The following is a 22,142-nucleotide window of genomic DNA, read 5'->3' as shown; positions in this document are numbered from 1 at the left end:
GTCGATGTGAATTTTATGCCGAGAGTAATTAGTGGTGGTAAGTCGTTAGCGTTAATGAATAAGTAAGGTTAATTTGCGAATGGATTTCACACTCGTTAATACCCGAGGGCATCCATTTCATTATTGAGAGACTAAAACTAACTAAAACCTTTCGAACCCTCGTGCGCGTGAGCAGTTATACAAATTCAGTCTTGCTTCCTCCTTTCCACTCAGATAAACCCCTTTTCCAATCGTTTTCTATATATATATGTATACTTCTTCTTTTTTTTTCTTTTCACTCTCACCCCTTTGCACAACCCGGGGGTTTCAACAAACTTCATACTGAATTTTGCATCGCGACCTTTTTCGGCTCTTCTGCACGAATTTCACTTGACATATCACAGACTGTCGTCTCGAATGTGACAAAATGTCAAAAAAAAAGAGAGAAAAAGAGAGAGAGAGAGAGAGAGAGAGAGAGAGAGAGAGAGGGAAGGAAAATAAGTACCTATCTGAGTTCTTTATTCGTCAACACTTGAAGAAAAAATTCCCCCTCTATCATTCTCTTTCTTTCTTTCTTCGTTTCTTTTAAAAGTTAAAGTCAAAAAGTTAAAATTGTTAAAGTAAAAATCAATTCGAAATTCAGAGTTAAAGTTAAAATCAAGATCAAAGTCGAAATCTATATAAAAGTCGATGTCAAAGTTAAAGGCAAAATCTATGTGCAGACAAAGTCAATGAAAAGTTAAAAAAAATGCCAAAGTCAAAATCGTTAGTCAAAGGCAAAATCTAAGTTAAAGTTAAAGTCAAAATATAAGTGTAAGTCGATGTCAAAGTTAAAGTCAAAGTTGAAATCAAAATCAAAGTGAAGACAAAGTCAAAAAATAAATGACAAAGGGCTCGGTGAAACTAGCGACCCGCCGGCCGCCAGCCATCAGAAAAACCCATAGGCGCCGACACACATAGTAGCGCGGTGGCCCTATACGGTTCAATCAACGCAAAAACAACGTACGCTAGCTATTACAGTTTATAGAAAAAAATGCAATAGTCACATTTTAAAGAGCAATAATCCCCCTTAAATTTGTGACCAAAAAATAAAAATTTGGTCTAAAATTGTTCGAATTTTTGATAGTCAGCGTCCCCACCCGCCCGCATCAGAAAAACGAAAATTGAAAAAAAAATCGGAAAAAAATTCATAACTCGAATAATTTAAGACCAATTCTTTGTTTCTTGGTCACAAATTAAAGGGGGATTAATGGTCCTTCAAATGTGACCAATAAGAATTTATTTAAAAAATATTTGATAGTCAGCGTCCCCACCTGCCCGTATCAGAAAAACGAAAATTAAAAAAAATCGAAAAAAAATTCATAACTCGAATAATTTAAGACCAAATGCTTATTTCTTTGTCAGAAATTAAAGGGGGATTATTGCTCTTCAAGATGTGACAATTGAAAATATTTTTAATAAACTTTTGATAGCCAGCGTCCCCACCCGCCCGTATCAGAAAAACGAAAATTGGAAAAAAATCGGAAAAAAATTCATAACTCGAATAATTTTTGACCAATTCTTTGTTTCTTGGTCGCAAATTAAAGGGGGAATATTGCTCTTCAAAATGTGACAATTGAAAATATTTTTAATAAACTTTTGATAGCCAGCGTCCCCACCCGCCCGCATCAGAAAAACGAAAATTGGGAAAAAAATCGGAAAAAAATTCATAACTCGAATAATTTAAGACCAAATGCTTATTTCTTTGTCAGAAATTAAAGGGGGATTATTGCTCTTCAAGATGTGACAATTGAAAATATTTTTAATAAACTTTTGATAGCCAGCGTCCCCACCCGCCCGTATCAGAAAAACGAAAATTGGAAAAAAATCGGAAAAAAATTCATAACTCGAATAATTTTTGACCAATTCTTTGTTTCTTGGTCGCAAATTAAAGGGGGAATATTGCTCTTCAAAATGTGACAATTGAAAATATTTTTAATAAACTTTTGATAGCCAGCGTCCCCACCCGCCCGCATCAGAAAAACGAAAATTGGAAAAAAAATCGGAAAAAAATTCAAAACTCGAATAATTTTTGACTAATTCTTTTTTTCTTGGTCGCAAATTAAAGGGGGATTATTGCTCTTTAAAATATGACAATTGGAAATATTTTAAATAAATTTTTGATAGTCAGCGTCCCCACCCGCCCGTATCAGAAAAACGAAAATTGGAAAATAAATCGAAAAAAAATTCATAACTCGAACAATTTCAGACCAAATGCTTATTTCTTGGTCAGAAATTAAAGGGGGATTAATGGTCCTTACAATGTGGCCAATAAGAATTTATTTAAAAAAATTTTGATAGTCAGCGTTCCCACCCGCCCGTATCAGAAAAACAAAAATGGAAAAAAGAATCGGAAAAAAATTCATAACTCGAATAATTTTTGACCAATTCTTTGTTTCTTGGACTCAAATTAAAGGGGGATTATTGCTCTTCAAAATGTGACAATTAAAAATATTTTTAATAAATTTTTGATAGCCAGCGTCCCAACCCGCCCGTATCAGAAAAACGAAAATTGAAAAATAAACCGAAAAAAAATTCATAACTTGAACAATTTTAGATTAAATGTTTATTTCTTTGTCAGAAATTAAAGGGGGATTATTGCTCTTTAAAATGTGACTATTGCATTTTTTTTCTATAAACTGTAATAGCTAGCGTACGTTTTTTTTGCGTTAATTGAACCGTATAGGGCCACCGCGCTACTATGTGTGTCGGCGCCTATGGATTCTTCTGATGGGTGGCGGCCGGCGGGTCGCTAGTTTAACCGAGCCATGACAAAGTAAAAATCGTAAGTCAAAGTCAAAATCTAAGTGAAAATAAATGTTAAATTCAAAAAATCAATGTTAAAGTGAAAATCAAAACGAAAGTCAAAGTTAAAATCATAATCTAAGTCAAGACAAAGTCAAAGTCAAAATCTAAGTAAAAGTAGAAGTTAAAGTCAAAAAGTCAATGTCAAAGTTAAAATCAAGATCAAAGTCGAAATCTATGTGAAAGTCGATGTCAAAGTTAAAGTCAAAATCTAACTGAAGACAAAGTCAAAGTCAAAGTAAAAATCGTTAGTCAAAGTCAAAATCTAAGTGAAAGTAAAAGTTAAAGTTAAAAAATCAATGTTAAAGTGAAAATCAAAACAAAAGTCAAAGTTAAAATCATAATCTAAGTCAAGACAAAGTTAATGTCAAAGTAAAAATCGTGAATCAAAGTCAAAATCTGAGTGAAAGTAGAAGTTAAAGTCAAGAAATCAATGTTAAAGTAAAAATCAAAACGAAAGTCAAAGTTAAATTCAAAATCTAAGTGAAAGTAAAAGTCAAAGTTAAAATAAAATTATGAAAGTTAAAGCCAAAGTTTGATGTTTAATTGTAAAACTTAACTTTGATTCGAATTTGACTTAGACGTTAACTTTGACATTTATTTTTTGAATTTAATCATAAAATTCGTATTTGACTTAAAATTTAACTTTTAGTTTGATTTTAAATCAATCTGATAGTTAAAGTGAAGGTCAAAGTCAAAGCCAAGAAGTCAATGTCAAAATAAAAATCGAATCGTAAATCAAAATCAAAATCTATGTGAAAGTTAAAGTTGAATTCAAAATCTAAGTGAAAGTCAAAGTTTAAGTAAAAATCAAAGTCAATGTCAAAGTCAATGTCAAAAAGTGAATGTGAAAATAAAAATCGAATTAAAAATCAATGTTAAAGTCAAAATCGTAATGAAAATCAATGCCAAAGTTAATATGTATAATAAAGATAATATTAAAGTCAAACTCGAATCGAAAGTCAAAGTTAAAGTCAAAATCAAAGTAAAATTCAATGTCAAATTCACATATGAAGTCAAAAAGACAATATTAAAGTAAAAATCGAGTCGAAAATAAAAGTCAAATTCAAAATCAAATCGAAAGTCAAAGTCAAAATCAAAATTGAAGTGAAAGGCGATGTCAAAGTTAAAGTCAAAATCAATGTTAAAGTCAAAATGTAATTAAGACTAATATTCCAAGTCAAACTCAATGTCAAAGTTGAAGTCACAATCTAAGTGAAAGTCAAAGCTGAATTCAAAATCTGAGTGAAAGTCAAAGTCAAAGTTAAAAACAAATTAAAGTGATAGCAACTATCACTTTTTGATTTTAACTTTGACTTTCACTTAGATTTTAAATTTAACTTTGACTTTCGATTTGATTTTTACCAAGTTTTTTTAGCTAAAGTTTGGGGTTTAATTTCGTAACATGACTTTGACTTTCGATTCGAACTTGACTTCGACATTAACTTTGACATTTATTTATTGAATTTAACAATAAAATTCGATTTTGACGTAAAATTTAACTTTAATTTGATTTTAAATCGCTATAAAAGTTCAAATGAAGGTCATAGTCAAGGCCAAAAACTCAAAATCAACGTAAAAATCGAATCAAATATAAAAATCAAAATCTTAGTGAAAGTCAAAGTCAATTTTAAAGAAAAAATCGAATTTAATACCAAATTTAAAGTTAAAATGGCAAAAAAAAATAAACATTTAATTTAAAATCGAAGTCAAAAATACAATATAAAAGTAAAATTCGAATCGAAAGTCAAAGTTAAAGTCAAAATCTATGTGAAAGTCGATGCCAAAGTTAATGTAAAAATCTACGTGAGAGTCACAGTTTAAGTCAAAATCATTGTAAAAACTAAAAATCAATGTCAAAGTCACATATGAAGTCAAAAATACAATGTTAAAGTAAAAATCGAGCAGAAAATTAAAGTAAAATTAAAAAATCGCACCCCTGTAGCAAATTTTACTTTTTCCAAAGTGAATTCTTTCGTCAAACTTAATAAAACCTACTTTGAGCTTTTCACTACTAAATTACTTATTCCAAACTAATTGAGAGTGAAGAAAAAAAAACCATTCCCAGAGAGAAAATTCTCTCTTCGAAAGAGAAAAATTACCTGCACAAAAATCGATATAAAAAAAAATAAAAATTTCCAAGTCACAAATAAACCGAATGATAAACGGGAAAAACGTGTAAGTTTTTTCTTTTCTTTATTTTATTTTTCAATGATAAATATCCCTGGTGATGGTTTGTGGAAAGAGGAGAGAGAGAGAGAGAGGATGTAAGACTACGATAAGACAGACAACGAGGAAAATGGCCGCGACGACCAATTACGAGCAGCGTCGAAAGACACACGAGGCGTGAGACGAATGAAACTAGAAAGAAAGGTATAAGGAAGATAAAAAAAGAAAAGAAAAAAAATAGAAGAAGCTGGCACTTTCGGAGTGACTAATCGACCTCCTTAAGGAAATGGACGTCGTCCTTCCTGCAGTGGCATAACTCACACTCACATTTCGTATATGTGCATGTGTACACATATATATATATATTATTCACAGTCTGCTCGTGAAAAAAAGAGAGGTTTTGTTAAAAAAAAAAAAATCTTAAACAATTATCGCGAAAACCTCGTACAGGAGTGTAGAGAGAAATTACTTTAAACGAAAAGGAAAAAAATGTATGACTAGAGAGCGTTGGGTCTCGAAACCCTTTCCCTCTGTCTCCCTCTCGTTTTCTTCTCCACTAGCTCGTTTCATTCTCTTACTAAAACTTTCCTTTTTCAGCGTTCTTTTTTTTGTCTCTTTTTTCTCCTTTTTCTCATTTTAGTTATTTTTTCCTTCTCTCTCTCTCTCATTCTCTCTTTCTATTTTTTCTCTCTCTCTCTCTCTCTCTCTCTCCATTTCTCTTCCCTACAATCCCTCACCTCTCATGTGAGTAATTTCTCAAGCATATGCTCGCGTTTCGTGAGCGAACTATATTCACTAGTTGTTCCATAACAAGCGCATTGCGTTACATACCCACTTACCAACAACCTACTAACCAATCCTGACCGAAAATGTTCCACGTGCTTTTGTCGTCTGTCTACTTCTGCCTTGATGCGTTTCGCGCACATATGTAACTTCCACCGAAACTATTCTATACTCAAGGGTCTTTCTTTATGCTTAGAAATTCTATATATAGTTACTATATGTCAATATGTTAACTTTGTTAATTAAACTCAAACTCGAAATCGATTAAATTCTACCCATTTGGAATTATTTTCCCTCACTTGGCGCGACAGCATAATTCAGAACTATTCTGGACATCAACAAAAACAGTCTTGGCACAAATATTACAATTTTACTTTTTAATTTTTAATATCATAATTTATATTCTTTAGTTGCATTTGAGATTTGAGGGTTCAATTTTTTTTTCTTAATTCGTTATAAAATATTTCAAAATAATTTAATTATTTTCTAATATTTTTATAGAGTCAACTGTAGATATTAGTAAAAATACAGTCGACTCTCGATAAATTGAATCCCAAGGGACATAAAAATAAACTTAAATTATCTCTGGTTTTATATATCAAATGCTTTTAGTATAAAATTCTTTTAGGATTCTTTTAGGGAATCCAAAATGATCTTCAATTTATCGAAAGTTTAATTATCGAGAGATGACTGTATAGATTTTTTTCTATTTGCTTTTTTATTCTTTTCTTTAAGGGACATTTAGGGAAAATAATTTTCATTCTGAATTTGACAAAAAAAAGGGAATTTTTACTAAAATAGAAAAAAATTTATTCATCTTTATTAATGAATGGGTCAAGTTATACACTATGTCTTGATCTTGTTTGGTGAAATTAGTTTCATAGAAAGTTACAACTAAATTGTTGGAATTTCAAGAACTTGAAATCTGTTTGCAAAGTTATTTGTTAATTAGATTTGTTATCATCTAACTGGATCAGAAACAATTTTCAAAGTTTTGAATTAATTTTCTCCAAAAGATTATAATATATGTAGAAAAAGAATTTATTTTCTTTCTGCTGTTGGCTATTTTTTTTCCTTTCATTTTAATTATTAGAGGAAATTTTGTCGCATTTGTTTTTCTATTTATACTTTTCTGAAAGAACTAAGAAGTTATAAATAATTATTTATGAAGCAAGTTTTAGTTGATTAATCACAAGTTTCGCGTAGCAATTTATTTATTGCGAAAGTTTCACAAACAAATAGCTTAATTGGCTTGTTTTGTTGCATTTATGTAACTTTAACGTCTTTCCTCTTATTATTACAAGAAGCCATTTTCACTATTTTCACGACTTTTGCTTAAGATAATAATTGTTTTTGTAAGCAACTTGGGTTAAAATTTACATTTTGATACCCAATTTAAGGAAGATGTACGAAAAATATAATTATAATGAAATAATAAAATTACAAATATAATAATATAATGTAATAATAATTACACTACCTGACAAAAATTATATCTTAATTTAAGTAATATAATTCTTTTAATATTCAATTACAATTTAAAATTTTAAGTGAAATTCATTTTTTAATCAATTTATATTAGAAAATTTTTCGAGAATTAAATTATTTAAATGCAAAAATAAATAATTTATTAAATAATCGAACGTTTCTTAAAATTGAATTTTTATGAAGAATTTTATCGAAATTTTTAAAAATAATTGAATTCTTTCAGTAAATTTTAAAAAAATTCAAGAATAAATGCAATTTTCAATCATATTTAAAATTGTTTAAAAAATAATAGAAATTTTTCCAAGAATTTTATTAAATTTTTTTTTTAAATAATTGAATTTCGGAGAAGAATTTTATTATTTATAAAGATAATTGAAATTTAGACGAGAGTTTTAAAAAAATTTTGAACATAATTGAATTTTTGTAATCAGTTGTTCTTAAAATTTCTATTTAAATTCATTAAAAATTTATATTTTCTAAAATTTCAAATTGAAACCTTTGAAGTTCACTTTTTTATGAAGATTATAAACGCAACCTTTTTGAAATTTTTAAGTAAAATTATTCATTAAATAATTTATAAGTAATAATTGTATGACAGTTGTTCAAGAATTAATAGTTATTTAAAAAGAAATTATTGCCAGAAATTCCAGAATTTTAATACTTTCCAGTACTTTTAATAAAAATCTCTGACTTTTCCCTGATTTCCCTGACCAATTCCAATTTCTTTGACTTTTCCCTGACTTGTGGCAACCCTGACAATAGATGCAGAGAATAATAAAATCCCCTCTCATTATAGTTGACGAGAATGTAAAAAATGCAAATCAACTTTCGTTGTTGCACTTTTGTATTTTCTTTTTCTTTCAACTTAGACATGCAATAAGACCATGTTTCGACAAAGTTTAGTTTCAGGGTACATCGATGTTGAGCAAGTGTGTAACAAGTTCAGCGATGAGAATGATTAGGCTTCGAACGACGCCATAGTATCGGTAGTAAAGCAACGACGTAATACCAATTTCATCCTTTACACAAGAGAGTGAGAGAGTAAGAGTATAAGGAGTAAAGCAGTGTCTCCTTTCGAGAGAGAGACCATATCCTCAAATAATCTGATGCTTCTTGCTTCAATGTTAGTTAGTCACGAACAAAGTTTCGTCATTATATAAACTTTGTACTATCCATTTAATCTGAATTCAAAAAAAAAGAAGAAGAAGAAGGAAGTTATCTCCAACAATCTTGTCCTAACTTTTTAATACCTTATGATTTTTGTCAGATCCGAAAAAATTTCTGTTGGAAAGATTCTCTTGAGTTTGCCTTCTGGAAATTCTATCGGAAATTCTATATAGCAAGAATAATTCCTCTGCTTTTTCATATGATTTTTTCTTCCTTTCTCTCTTTTTACTTTTTTTTTAGAAAATAATCGTAATTCTGGTAATAATTTTCAAAACATTAATTATTAAATAATAATTTATAAATAATTTCCAAAGTGGTAATTATCGTTGCAAAAAATCGGAGTTCTGATAATTTTAGGAAAGGGTCAATTTTCCTTTTTGGGGAAACACTCTGCATATTTTTGATATTCAGTGAAATGATATGACATGAAATTGTGAGGAAATGTGTACCTAATATTTTAACTTGTATATGTTGTTGAAGTGTGTATTTTCCGTCATCATCTCTATACTGTTTGAAATGATACAGCATTTCAGGGAGTTTATATATTTACAGAAAGCAAACATATTGCTTATTAGCGTTGTTTTATGGTATTTTAACTTCTATGTGATTAACATTATCATTAGAATCGAAATAATTGCTTTAGTCTCGATTCCGTAGGATTTTGATATTTGACGTGATTATTGTGTTCATTATCGAAATGTTAAAATTTGTTTGTTTGAAATAGAGAATATTGTGGAACGTGTCAAATCGAGGGAGGATAAGTATAGCACGTGGCTCTTCCTATTTCTCCCTCTTTCTCTGTCTATATTTTCTGTCTCCCTTTCGTCTGTGTTGAATCCCTCATATACACCGCACTGTTAAATACAATTTCCATTGACAATTAGGTTTGGTCAGAATTGTGTACAACGTATGTGCCCTTTGTATACTATATATATTACTCACGCAAGCTCAACGCATATACTCTCCCGTAGCTCTTGGACAAGCAAATAAAGTCATGGGTTATATAGGGATGAGGGTAAGTCACTCACTCACTCTCTCTCTGTCTCTCTCCTACATACATTGTTTCAATTCGGTTGGAATTCATTTACTTGAAGCTTGCACGACATCTGTTACTAGATCCTATCAACACTTACTTCCTTCTGTGACCGAAATTCATTCTAGCGAAAAATAGGGTTTTCCTCGAGAAAAGATAATGAATTAGATCTATTTCGAATTCACCCCATTTTCTCTGCGCGAGTTATCTTGACAGATAGAGAGTATCATCCGTAGAAAAATTCTCATTTTCTTCTCTTTTTTGGTCCTCAATCTGAGATTATAAAAGAATTGTCCTTTTTTTGGATGAAAGATAATTAAATCCATAATCCCCATTCGAAGACATTTTACAATGTTTATTCTATAATACGATTTTATAACAAAATCTTGCTTCCTTCGTTTCGTTCGTCGTTATTTTAAGTTTTTATTTTCTAATATTAATTTCATTGAAGAATTTACAAATAATTGAAATTTCGTAAAATTAAATATTGTAAATAAATGGATTTGAAAATTCTCAAAGAACTTTTTCGAAAATTATTAAAAATAATTGATTTAAAGAAGGATTATAATTAAAAATTCTTGAAAATGAAATCCGATTCCTCGACACCTGGTGGCGACCTTGGCGTTCTCAAGTGAAGAAATTGAACCACCATTTTACTCCTCAAAAACTTTTTTATAATTAAAAAAACAGAGCGAAAACTTTCCTTGAAATAACATATAATTTTTTTATCGCCTAGTTTACCTAAAAAGAAACCAATTTCCAATTCGCCTAGACAATTTTTTCTCCTCCCTTTTTTTTTGATAAATTTCATCCCCATACTATTTTTGGCGATATAAATCGACAGATCGTTCCCGTTGAACGCCTCAATGAATTTCGACAGTTTCCTCCAAAAGGATACACACAAGGGTCACAGACTGACTTTCCAAAGGCGCGTGATAAGACCACGAGAAGATGGAGTGAATGTATATGTATATATACACACCAACAGTAAAAGATTTCGACTCTTTTAATGGACCAACCAACCTCTTATAAATCGATACGCTTCTAATATCCGGTCCCCATTCAATGGTTCATCGCAATGTGATCGTGAGATTGATCATTTTTTATGAGAAAAATTTCAAGAGTGAAAATTCCCTCGAATTCTGTCTCAACGGAAGGAGGAGAAGATAGAGAAAGAGAGAAGGGAGCGAAGAAGAGAGAAAAAGAGAGAAAAACAGAGACAGTGAAGGAGAGACAGAAAGAGAGAGAGAGTATAAAGTTCGAAGTAAAATATGTGCAAAAAGAAAACGTTATAGAATATATTACAAACGTCTTGTGATAAATCCGTCCCCAAAAACTTGCGGATCGTATCTTTGACCATTGCGAATAAAAAAAAAAGAAGATATATACACTCACACGCATCAGACTAAATCTAAAAACCTTGAAATGAAAAACATCCCGAGATATGAACATTCTTTCCAGCAAATTTCACTCACTGACCATCTTTTTCTTCTTCTCAATTTTTTTCCTCTACCATTTCAGTATATACCAGAAAACGAATATGTCACGAAATATATTCATTCTTTTTTTTTTGTTTCTTTTCCCAAAAAGTTAATTCGTCTTCGTGAATGTTACGAGGAATGAATGAAAATGAAATATGACATATATTGATCAAAAAATTCGGCCAGTATTATTCTTCTTCTTCTTTTCATTCTCTTTTTTCTGTTTTGTTTTGTTTTCCCTCTATACCGTATTTTTCGAGGCTTTTGCAAATCATTTGTTCTCAATTCACACACCAAAACCGAGAGGTTAATTTTTATTGATTAAAACGGACAGAAAATCCAGTGGAATTCAGATGAGAGAAAAGCTTTCATTTGCATTCGCGAAACAAAAAAAAAGAGAGGCAAAAAAAACAAAAACAGTGTTTTTTGCTTCCTTTTATCTTTGAAACACTTGATTTTTTTCGGGATGGGAATTAATTGTAATTAAAAATACTTTTAGAAAAATTTTGAAAAGACTACTTTTTCCTATTTTTACTAAAACGAAGAGGAAGAAGTAGAAGAAAAAAAAGAAGCATAAAGAGAAAAAAAGGGGGATGCAGAAGAAGAAGACATATGCAGAATGTCAACATCTTTTATTATGAAAATGTCTTCAGCATATATGTGATTTAAGAAGCCGCAAACGCTGTTTCGTTGAGATAAAAACAACCCGCTTTTATGGGACTCCTCCCCTTTGGAAATTACTTTTGAAGCAACGCACATAAAAGTCAACTAAAGTCGTAACATCAGAAGCAGTCTTTTAAGAAACCTATCGTTAATTTATTCAGAGTTGTTCATTTTCGAGTAAGACGCCTGCATGACCCTTAAAGAACCGTAATTACTTACTGATAATATAATTAGTGAACTTTCCACTTTTACACTCCGATCACGCGAAAAACTAGTTTTAATATTTTTACCACCAAATTAATTTTAATACTTTTTACTGCCTTCTTTTTAATACTTTTTGTTCATTTTCAATTCTTTTTCTTTATTTTCAATTCCTTTTCTTTATTTTCAATATACATTTACTATCTCATTTTTAATACATTTTATTTACTATCTTATTTCCAATACATTTACTACGAAATTAATTTCTATACATCATACATTTACGAGAAAATTATTTCCTCAATGATTATACCAGGCAGAGCATTAAATAATAATTTTTTCAAACAATTCCATTAAACAAAGTTTTGTAATTACAACAGTAATTACTTAAAGAGTAATAAAGAAACCTCGTGACAGGGAGAAGAAAGATGCCATATTATAGTGCGTTTTCTAAATGAAAGATATGATGAAGAAGAAGAAGAAAAAGCCCGGAGATTATTGTTAACTTAAGCCATTATGAACTTTTGTTTTAGATGTGTGACAACTCTTTCAAATTGTTGAATATGAAGGTGTATGAGCTCACTATAAAATCCAAGGACTTGAATGGTAATCTACATTTTTCTCTTGCTGCATTACCATTGTTTGAATAGCTGGCGGACTCGTTCACTCACCGCAGCAATGTTCCTGCTCGCAAAAATATGGGCATGCAGTCTGCAGTTAAGCAGATAATATGCGAACGTGAAAAATGTTTGTAAAAACCACGTGAATTATAGTCACGTACCATTCGAGTTTATCCAACCATTGGAAAATTACTAAAAGCTTCGAAAAAGCAAAGAAGACCAAAAAAAAACAATCCTGGAATTTTGTTTATAATATTCCTGCATCAGTTCTACTTTAAACAAAATTATTAATTATTTAATTATTAATAAATAGTAATTATAATCAAAACATTGTTGAATCTATTATTTAAATCCTTTATAGAACCTTATGTAACCTTTAAATAAATCCTTACTCTAAAATTTGAATTAATTAAAAGTAGTAAAAAATCTTAAACATCAGTTACCTGACTCTATAGCAATCAGTTATTTTTAACCAAAGATTCTGGAGAGTACAAACCGTTTTGTAAACAAAACTTTTCCTTTAAAACTCAAAACCTTTATGTAAGTTAAACTTTCCTTTTTTCTAATCATCAGTGATGGGAAAATGCAAAAAGAAAAACGGGCAAAAAATGAAAACATTGAAAACAAAAAGTGAAATTTGTTTTTTAATCATGCTCGAACGTTGAAAATGTATAAGTGCAAAATAGAAGCGGAGGAAAATTAAACGAGTGCCAAGAGTGAAATCGAAGCAAAGTCCACTTGCAAAACGTTGTCGAGGACTCGATTTCTCGCAGTCGAAAACCGAAATAGGTACGACCAACCTGCCAGAATCTACCAATCTACCTCACGTATTTCAATGGTATTAGAGTTCGACTGCAAGTAGATCGATACCCAACTGCATTTCTCTCTTTCTCGCTCACTCTCTATCTCTCACTGCAAAGTCCAAAAGCTTTTGAATGCATATAGAAAGAGTGCATATGCTTATAAAACCCTTTGAATTTTCATACCTTGCAATATCGTCCTCAAGATATCTTACATATCAGAATCTTTCTTCCGTATATACGATATATACATATATTGAAGAAGAAGAAATCTGAATCGTATTATAAAAATCTAATAAATTGACTCTTGTAAAGTGCACCATAAAAATTACTTTCTTTTTTATACCCATTTACTAGTTTGGCTCGTATTTTCCTCTAGCCTCTCGCACCCTCCCTCTCTTTTTCTTTACTATACTGACGACATTTCCGCAAAGTACCTAGTCGTTGAAATAAAATTTGCATGTAGCAAATTAAATACCTGTTATTTCGTGTTGCTTGAAAAGAATCGATTTTCACGTTCTTATCGAGACACTAACTTCTATTATTAAACAAAATTTACTATTTTCAAGAAATACCATTTTGGCAAATCTAAAAATTTAAGGTTTTAAAAAAGTAATCAAAGTTGCAGAAAAAAAATCAAAAACTTAACTTAAGCTACAGATCCTTACAGGATTTACGGACCTAGTTCGAGCCCTTAAATTAATAACTCATAATTTAGTTTAAACTCATTGATCACCCTGACTCATAGATTTTTCTAAAATGTAAATACTCACATAGTCTTCCGAATAACTCATAAATTTAATCTAAAACTCACGAAATTTCATTTCTGCGAAGCAATGGAAAAAAGGAACATGATTTAGCTACGTTATCTTTTGGGTAATGCCTGGTGGCGACGTGAACGATAACAGTTACTAATTATTACTTTCATTTTCGCTTTAAAAAAAAAAAAAGAAAAAAAAATGTGTATGCGTGGGGGGATAAACCCAACGGGAAAAAAGACATTCTGCGTTACTCTGTTACTTTGAACCTTACACCCGGACCGTTATGGAGTTCCATAATCCCTGGGTCGACTCCGAAGTGCTCCTTATCCTAAGTTCTGACGACGCTAATGTTCACCTCCTAACGACGACGAGTGGTTCACCTCACTCCCTTTATATTCTCAGAGTTCCTCTCCAGCACATTCTACACCAAGGATGAACCTCTCTCTCTCTCTCACTCTCTTTCTCTATTGACATCTCTCTCACTCTCTTTTTCTATTTCCATCCCTCTCACTCTCTTTTTCTATTATCATCTCTCTCACTCTTTTTCTCTCACTCTCTCTTTCTCTATCTCCATCTTTCTCTAACTCTCTCTTTCTCTATTTTCATCCCTCTCTCTCACTCTCTCTCTCTTTCTCTATTTCTACCTCCCTCCCTTTCTCTCTCTCTCTCTCTCACCCTCTCCAATGACATTGAAATCGACGAAAATTACGAAGGAACTGAGTGAAACTTCAACTAGAACAAAATGAAGACAACGAAGAATCATTTTCAACTCGGAATCACTTTGAATAATTGGGACAACATTTGGAAAATTCACAAGAGAAGAGAAAGGATTTATTATAATCTTTTCTCGACAATTCAACTAGAACTTTGTTTTTCAACTTAGTCGATTAAGCATATCCAAAATCGGATACCAAAAAATAAAAGATGAAATTCAAATTTCAAGGAAATTTTCTAGAGAGTAATTAAAATTTATGGAGAAAGATTTTTTTCTTTCTCTCTCTTTTGTTCAACTATTCGAAAAGTGATGCGTAGATATAATAAAACGAATAATTTGAAAAGAATGTTTCAAGTGGCGAGGGGGTGAAAAAAAATTACCTCACTGAATAGATCAATAGCCAAGATTCTTAGGAAATGAAATACCTTTTCCTAAAGTCTATAATCCTCATCGTATTAATCGTCAGTTCATTGAGACTCCCCTCTCTCTCTCTCTATCTCTCTCTTTCTCTCATTTACTCTCTTCTCTTTTACTCTCTTCTTTTGTTCTATCTCCTCTTCTTTCTTCTTCTTCCTAAGTTTTAACTGATCAGTAAAAATAGTTTTCTAAACCCGAATACAAATTACCAACCAAAAAACTTTATACGAATTAAACGACGGTATCTGGTAAAAAGAACCTTACGCTAAAATATATTATGTTAATTTCAAAAAAAGTTCTTTGAGAATTTTCAAATCCATCCCCACTTAAAATTATCCCTATCAAACTGAATGTTTACACTGAGAGAAATGGATAGTCAGATTTTGATGTTAAAAAGATGATGTTACACGATACTATCATTATGCTACTGCCAACCATCACAGATGCTAAAAAAAATATAGTTATGCTACCCCGTACTACCAAGATGTTACTCCTGATGATATTGATGGTAATGGTGACTATCTAGATAACTGTCTGTATACGTAGCATTAAAGATGGTCACCCTAACCACAATTATGTTACCCACTACTATAAATTTCTCTCCGTGTATAAAAGTAAATTTTTTCGTCACGAATAAAACGAAATATAAAAATTAATAGTCCATTAGCGTTTTTTCTACTTTCAGTTCTCAACTGTGTGCAGTGGGGAAAAGTTTTCGATACACTCGCCAAAAGCCGCCATCGTCATCGATAGCCAAAGCTATTCATCTTCGCGAGACTCCGGCATCTTCGTTTCACGATCCCTGAGCAACCGCAAATTCTGGAAAGGGGAATGAAAACGTGATAGATAGCATTTAAGTTACACAATCAAGTGAACCTCCCCCGCGTGCACGTTTCATCGTCTCATATACACTAAAATAGAATACACAACCAACTTTAACCATGGCCATCAAAACTAGAGTCTAGAATCACAACTATTAGTAGGGGAACATAGTCTAGGTCGGCCACCTTTTTGACTTTTGTTTATAACTTTTTTTTAAAAATGAATTTGGACAATTGAAGTATATGGTTGGAAAGTCCTGTTTAATAGGAACATTTTTTCTGTACAAAGTAAATTGACAGGTTTAAAAATGAAAAAGTTATAAAGATTTAAAAAAAAAAAAATTTGTAGTCCAGGTTGGCCATTACAGTCAAGGTCGGCCATGTTTAAAATTCAAAGGGCATTAATCTTTAAAAAATAAAATAACATGTTTGGAGTTACGGAAAATTGATTCTTTATTGTTTACAGTTTGTAACTTAATGAAATAACAAAATAATAACAATAAACAATATAAAAAAATAAATATAAATAAAAAAAAGTTTTGCACTAAAATATTAATAAAATTAAATAAAAATATTAATAAGATGATCAATTATATTATGAGTTATACAGAATTGCAGTTTTTGCAAATGAAGTAGCTCGTCCTCAACTTTGTGCATTTTAAACACATAGTGGCCGACCTTGACAGTAAGTAACATTACCGAATTGTTGTAAACAAAAAGAAATACGTTTCGGGATTCGATTTTTTACTTTGTTTTCCTTTCAACCATGAGTCCCACAAATTTTCTGCATACTTGCCTTGACGATTCAATTTGTTTTTTATCTTTTATTAATGGTTTTTCACATTATGCACAAAACTTTTTTTGAGCTTTTTTTGTACCGACGTCACAGAAAACACAATTTTCGATTTTCCGAAAATGTAATTGAACAAAAAGTTAGGTTTCACTAAGACAAGCTTCGACAAAAATGCGCGTAGGTGGCGCTAGTGAACTTGACAAAAAAACGCGAGTGGCCTACCTAGACAGTAGGCCAACCTTGACTACATTCCCCTACAATCACTGAATAAATTAAACTTCTCATTTCTAAATCATCCGGATGTGTTTCAAAGAACTTCAAACAATTTAATTATGTAAATAAATATTATTTACCATTAATATTACCCAACTCTGCCTGTCTAAACTCATCTTCTCTCTAGGGTTTTTAAATATAATCACCTGTCATCAACAGATTACCGAATTGTTGCTTTTAAAATAAATATTATTTACTAATAATATATACTAGCTAAAATGTTATAAGTTAATAGTGTTCTAGTTAGTACTAGTTCTAGTTAATAAAGTTAATAGTAAGAAAAAAGTTTCCATAAAAGGAAATTCCTTATTCTGAAATAAACTATTTGTCGTAACACATTTTGTTTCTCAATTTACCTCTCAATTAACTTTTTTTTAACGAAACAAGAAAACGAGTGTATGCAAAGCATGACCTTATCTATTTTTCAGTTTAGTTGTTATTACACTCCGAAAACTCATGCAATGCTTTAATTTACAAAATTAGGACACTTTGTGAAGCATTTCAAGAGTACATATATAGAAACATAAAATTATAAATACGAGAATGAAATTCAAAAGAAACGCTCCACTAAAATTCTTTATTTACCCTCTATTTTTGAAATACGAATCTTTGTTGAAAAATGTAATGCGTTTTTTTTTTCTTCAAAAAAACCACTTTTTTTAGTGTTCAAGAAAATTGCATTTAAATTTTAAATAATTTTTTCAGGGAAGATTTTTAAATCTCAAATTTATATTCGCATATATTATGCAATATTTTTACATCTATAGAAGAAACAAAAAAAGCCGTTGATTCTATAGAATTCTTCAAGTTCGTCGTCGTCGTCGTCGACGTCGTTGCCTCTCTTTTCTATACTCGATTGCTATACACAGTTTCTGTATGCTATATCCTGGCGGCGAACCATTCCTATATTTGCACTTGTCGAGAACGAGCGACGGTATCAAATCATAAACAAATAGCCACGTAACGAGATGCAAACAGCCATGACACAACATAGTACACGAATGGGTCAAACTAAAGTATGGAGAACCTGCAACGGGACCGCACTGTCCTGTTCCACTTTATTTATATCGTTATCGTCTCGCATACGAAAATAGAACTATGATATGACCTAAAGACAATGTGAATTTTAATAATTCTGACAAATTTCATACCCGAGAGAGAGAGTGAGAGAGAAAACAACAACAAAAGAAACTTAGAGATTATTCAACTAATTTTAGAAAAATTTTATCCATTTTCTATAAGCAAACTTCAATCAGAAAAATACAATTCAATTCTGCTTTTTTCTGCTTTCATACATTTATTTTTTGTGAGAGAAGGAAAATAATTTTCAAGATGGTAATTTTAATAACAATATAGCTAGAAATGTTGATTGTGGAAAATTATTCTGTAGTACTTTTCCTTCTGCAAGCACAACATGAGGGAAGTTGGTTCTATATACACACACATACACACACACACACACAAGAGGCATAGCAAGAACGAAGACACGTCTACTTCACCCTCAGCGATCCTAGTATTTTGCAGCTTGTACTAACCGAGTACAAACGTCAGAAGCAACATCCCTCCATTATACGTATATATCCCATAACGCGACGTTACAAGCCATTAGAGGCTAAATTTCACCTTCCTGCCATATATATATATAGTTCCACTATAATCTTTAATCTTTATGATAAAAAAAGGAGAGAAATATAAAACTATCAGATGATTCACAAAATTTGTAATGTTCTCATGAAACATTCATTTTATGTCCCTTAAAATCAAGGTTTAAAGTGGCACTACTGAATTCTATTTCGAAACCAAAACGTACTTTTCTTACAACAACTACATTCGATATTTCGATTCTAATACATTTTCACCTTCTATCAAAAATAATTCCAAAACTATAATACTCCACTTTAAGAAATACAATATACAAAACAAAAAACAAAAATGAAAAACTCTTTCACGTAATAAATATAAAGAGAGTACTTCCATTTTGTGATAGAAGAAGAGAGCAAAAAGAAAAAAAAAGAAATCTGAATATTGAAAAAGAAAAATAAGTAAATATAAAATCTCGGGGAAATAACGCTAGCGCAAAATAGTGTCGACGAGTGCAAAATTGAAAACATCCATTCTCAATTTTTCGGATACCTTCTCTTTGAAAATGAAGTCGGCCTTCATATTTCACGTCAGTTTTGGTCGATATACGAAAACCTTCATTTTACCCAGTTCAAGCTCGATGTTCTGACGAAATAAACGATATTATCTTTCTACTCCCGAGAGCCAGTTATATGAACACAATTTATTCATGTATAGCATGAGACTTTATTGGTTTAATGTTTGCAACACAAATTTTTGTTGTATACAAATATATATGTATATACATATATAGATAACAATAAATAATTTTTATTAAAAAGAATTTTCATTTTTGATAAAAAAATAATCATATTTTCTTTAATCTCAAACTGAATTAGTCACTTTTTAATAGTGCACTGGTAAAATTTCTATATTTTATGAAATAGTGCAAGTTCGTTCATTAAAAAGAATTTATAATACCTACGCGTTGTGACTAGAGCTGTGCAAAATAATTCGAACCGAACTGTTCGAATTTTTTTGCCTAGTTCGAATGTCGAAAATTCCACATTGGAGTCAGTCCAGTTCAAATGTCAAGAAACCGACATTCGACATTTTGGCGCCCCAAACACCGAACAAAACTCGGTTCGAATTTTGCACAGCTATAGTGGAGACTATTAAATAAGTAAAGTGTTTTTTAAAAGCACAAAAATAATTAAGCTAAATGGCATAAAAGTGAAGAAAAAATCTTTAATTTTAAGAAATTCAGATTTTCGAATTTTTGATAATTTTTAATAATTTAAAATTTTTTACCAAGCGACTGAGATAAAAAATTGGGTAAAGTGTTTTTGAAGAGCACAAAAATAATGAAGCTAAATGGCATAAAAGTGAAGAAAAAATCTTGAATTTTAAGAAATTCGGATTTTCGAATTTTTGATAATTTTTAATAATTTAAAATTTTTTACTAAAGGACTGAGATAAAAAATTGGGTAAATTGTTTTGAAAAAGCACAAAAATAATGAAGCTAAATGCCATAAAAGAGAACAAAAAATCTTGAATTTTAAAAAATTCGGATTTTCGAATTTTTGTTAATTTTTAATAATTTAAAATTTTTTATCATACGACTGAGATAAAAAATTGGGTAAAGTTTTTATGAAAAGCACAAAAATAATGAAGCTAAATGCCATAAAAAAGTATAAAAAATCTTGAATTTTAAGAAATTCGGATTTCCGAATTTTTGATAATTTTTAATAATTTTAAATTCTTTACCAAAGGACTGAGATAAAAAATTGGGTAAAGTGTTTTTGAAAAGCCCAAAAATAATGAAGATAAATGCCATAAAAGTGAAGAAAAAATCTTGAATTTTAAGAAATTCGGATTTTCGAATTTTTGATAATTTTTAATAATTTAAAATTTTTTACTAAAGGACTGAGATAAAAAATTAGGTAAATTGTTTTGAAAAAGCACAAAAATAATGAAGCTAAATGCCATAAAAGAGAACAAAAAATCTTGAATTTTAAAAAATTCGGATTTTCGAATTTTTGTTAATTTTTAATAATTTAAAATTTTTTATCATACGACTGAGATAAAAAATTGGGTAAAGTTTTTATGAAAAGCACAAAAATAATGAAGCTAAATGCCATAAAAAAGTATAAAAAATCTTGAATTTTAAGAAATTCGGATTTCCGAATTTTTGATAATTTTTAATAATTTTAAATTCTTTACCAAAGGACTGAGATAAAAAATTGGGTAAAGTGTTTTTGAAAAGCCCAAAATTAATGAAGATAAATGCCATAAAAGTGAAGAAAAAATCTTGAATTTTAAGAAATTCGGATTTTCGAATTTTTGATAATTTTTAATAATTTAAAATTTTTTACTAAAGGACTGAGATAAAAAATTAGGTAAATTGTTTTGAAAAAGCACAAAAATAATGAAGCTAAATGCCATAAAAGAGAACAAAAAATCTTGAATTTTAAAAAATTCGGATTTTCGAATTTTTGTTAATTTTTAATAATTTAAAATTTTTTATCATACGACTGAGATAAAAAATTGGGTAAAGTTTTTATGAAAAGCACAAAAATAATGAAGCTAAATGCCATAAAAAAGTATAAAAAATCTTGAATTTTAAGAAATTCGGATTTCCGAATTTTTGATAATTTTTAATAATTTTAAATTCTTTACCAAAGGACTGAGATAAAAAATTGGGTAAAGTGTTTTTGAAAAGCCCAAAATTAATGAAGATAAATGCCATAAAAGTGAAGAAAAAATTTTGAATTTTAAGAAATTCGGATTTTCGAATTTTTGATAATTTTTAAAAATTTTAAATTTTTACCAAGCGACTGAGATAAAAAATTGGGTAAAGTGTTTTTGAAGAGCACAAAAATAATGAAGCTAAATGGCATAAAAGTGAAGAAAAAATCTTGAATTTTAAGAAATTCGGATTTTCGAATTTTTGATAATTTTTAAAAATTTTAAATTTTCTACCAAGCGACTGAGATAAAAAATTGGGTAAAGTGTTTTTGAAGAGCACAAAAATAATGAAGCTAAATGGCATAAAAGTGAAGAAAAAATCTTGAATTGTAAGAAATTCGGATTTTCGAATTTTTGATAATTTTTAATAATTTAAAATTTTTTACTAAAGGACTGAGATAAAAAATTGGGTAAATTGTTTTGAAAGAGCACAAAAATAATGAAGCTAAATGCTATAAAAAAGAATAAAAAATCTTGAATTTTTAGAAATTTGGATTTTCGAATTTTTTATAATTTTTAATAATTTAAAATTTTTTACCAAAGGTTCGAGACTATTAAATAAGTAAAGTGTTTTTGAAGAGCCCAAAAATAATGAAGCTTAATGCCATAAAAGAGAAGAAAAAATCTTGAATTTTAAAAAATTGGGATTTTCTAATTTTTGATAATTTTTAAAAATTGTAAATTTTTTACCAAGCGACTGAGATAAAAAATTGGGTAAATTGTTTTTGAAGAGCACAAAAATAATGAAGCTAAATGACATAAAAAAGAAGAAAAAATGTTGAATTTTAAGAAATTCGGTTTTTCGAATTTTTGATAATTTTAATAA

At 29.9% G+C, this 22,142-nt stretch overlaps 1 long non-coding RNA gene across 1 annotated transcript in view; it reads right to left on the bottom strand.

Moving 5' to 3' along the window:
• Nucleotides 1-22,142, bottom strand: part of LOC122511625 — a 37,845-nt gene that overhangs the window by 973 nt on the left and 14,730 nt on the right. The gene's annotated exons all lie outside the window — the stretch shown is intronic.

This window comes from Leptopilina heterotoma, unplaced genomic scaffold (genome assembly GCF_015476425.1).
Source record: "Leptopilina heterotoma isolate Lh14 unplaced genomic scaffold, ASM1547642v1 Lhet_88, whole genome shotgun sequence".
In the NCBI taxonomy this organism is placed as follows: domain Eukaryota; kingdom Metazoa; phylum Arthropoda; class Insecta; order Hymenoptera; family Figitidae; genus Leptopilina; species Leptopilina heterotoma.
The sequence above is the reverse complement of the archived record's forward strand: the minus strand, read 5'-3'. Positions and strand labels throughout refer to the sequence as shown.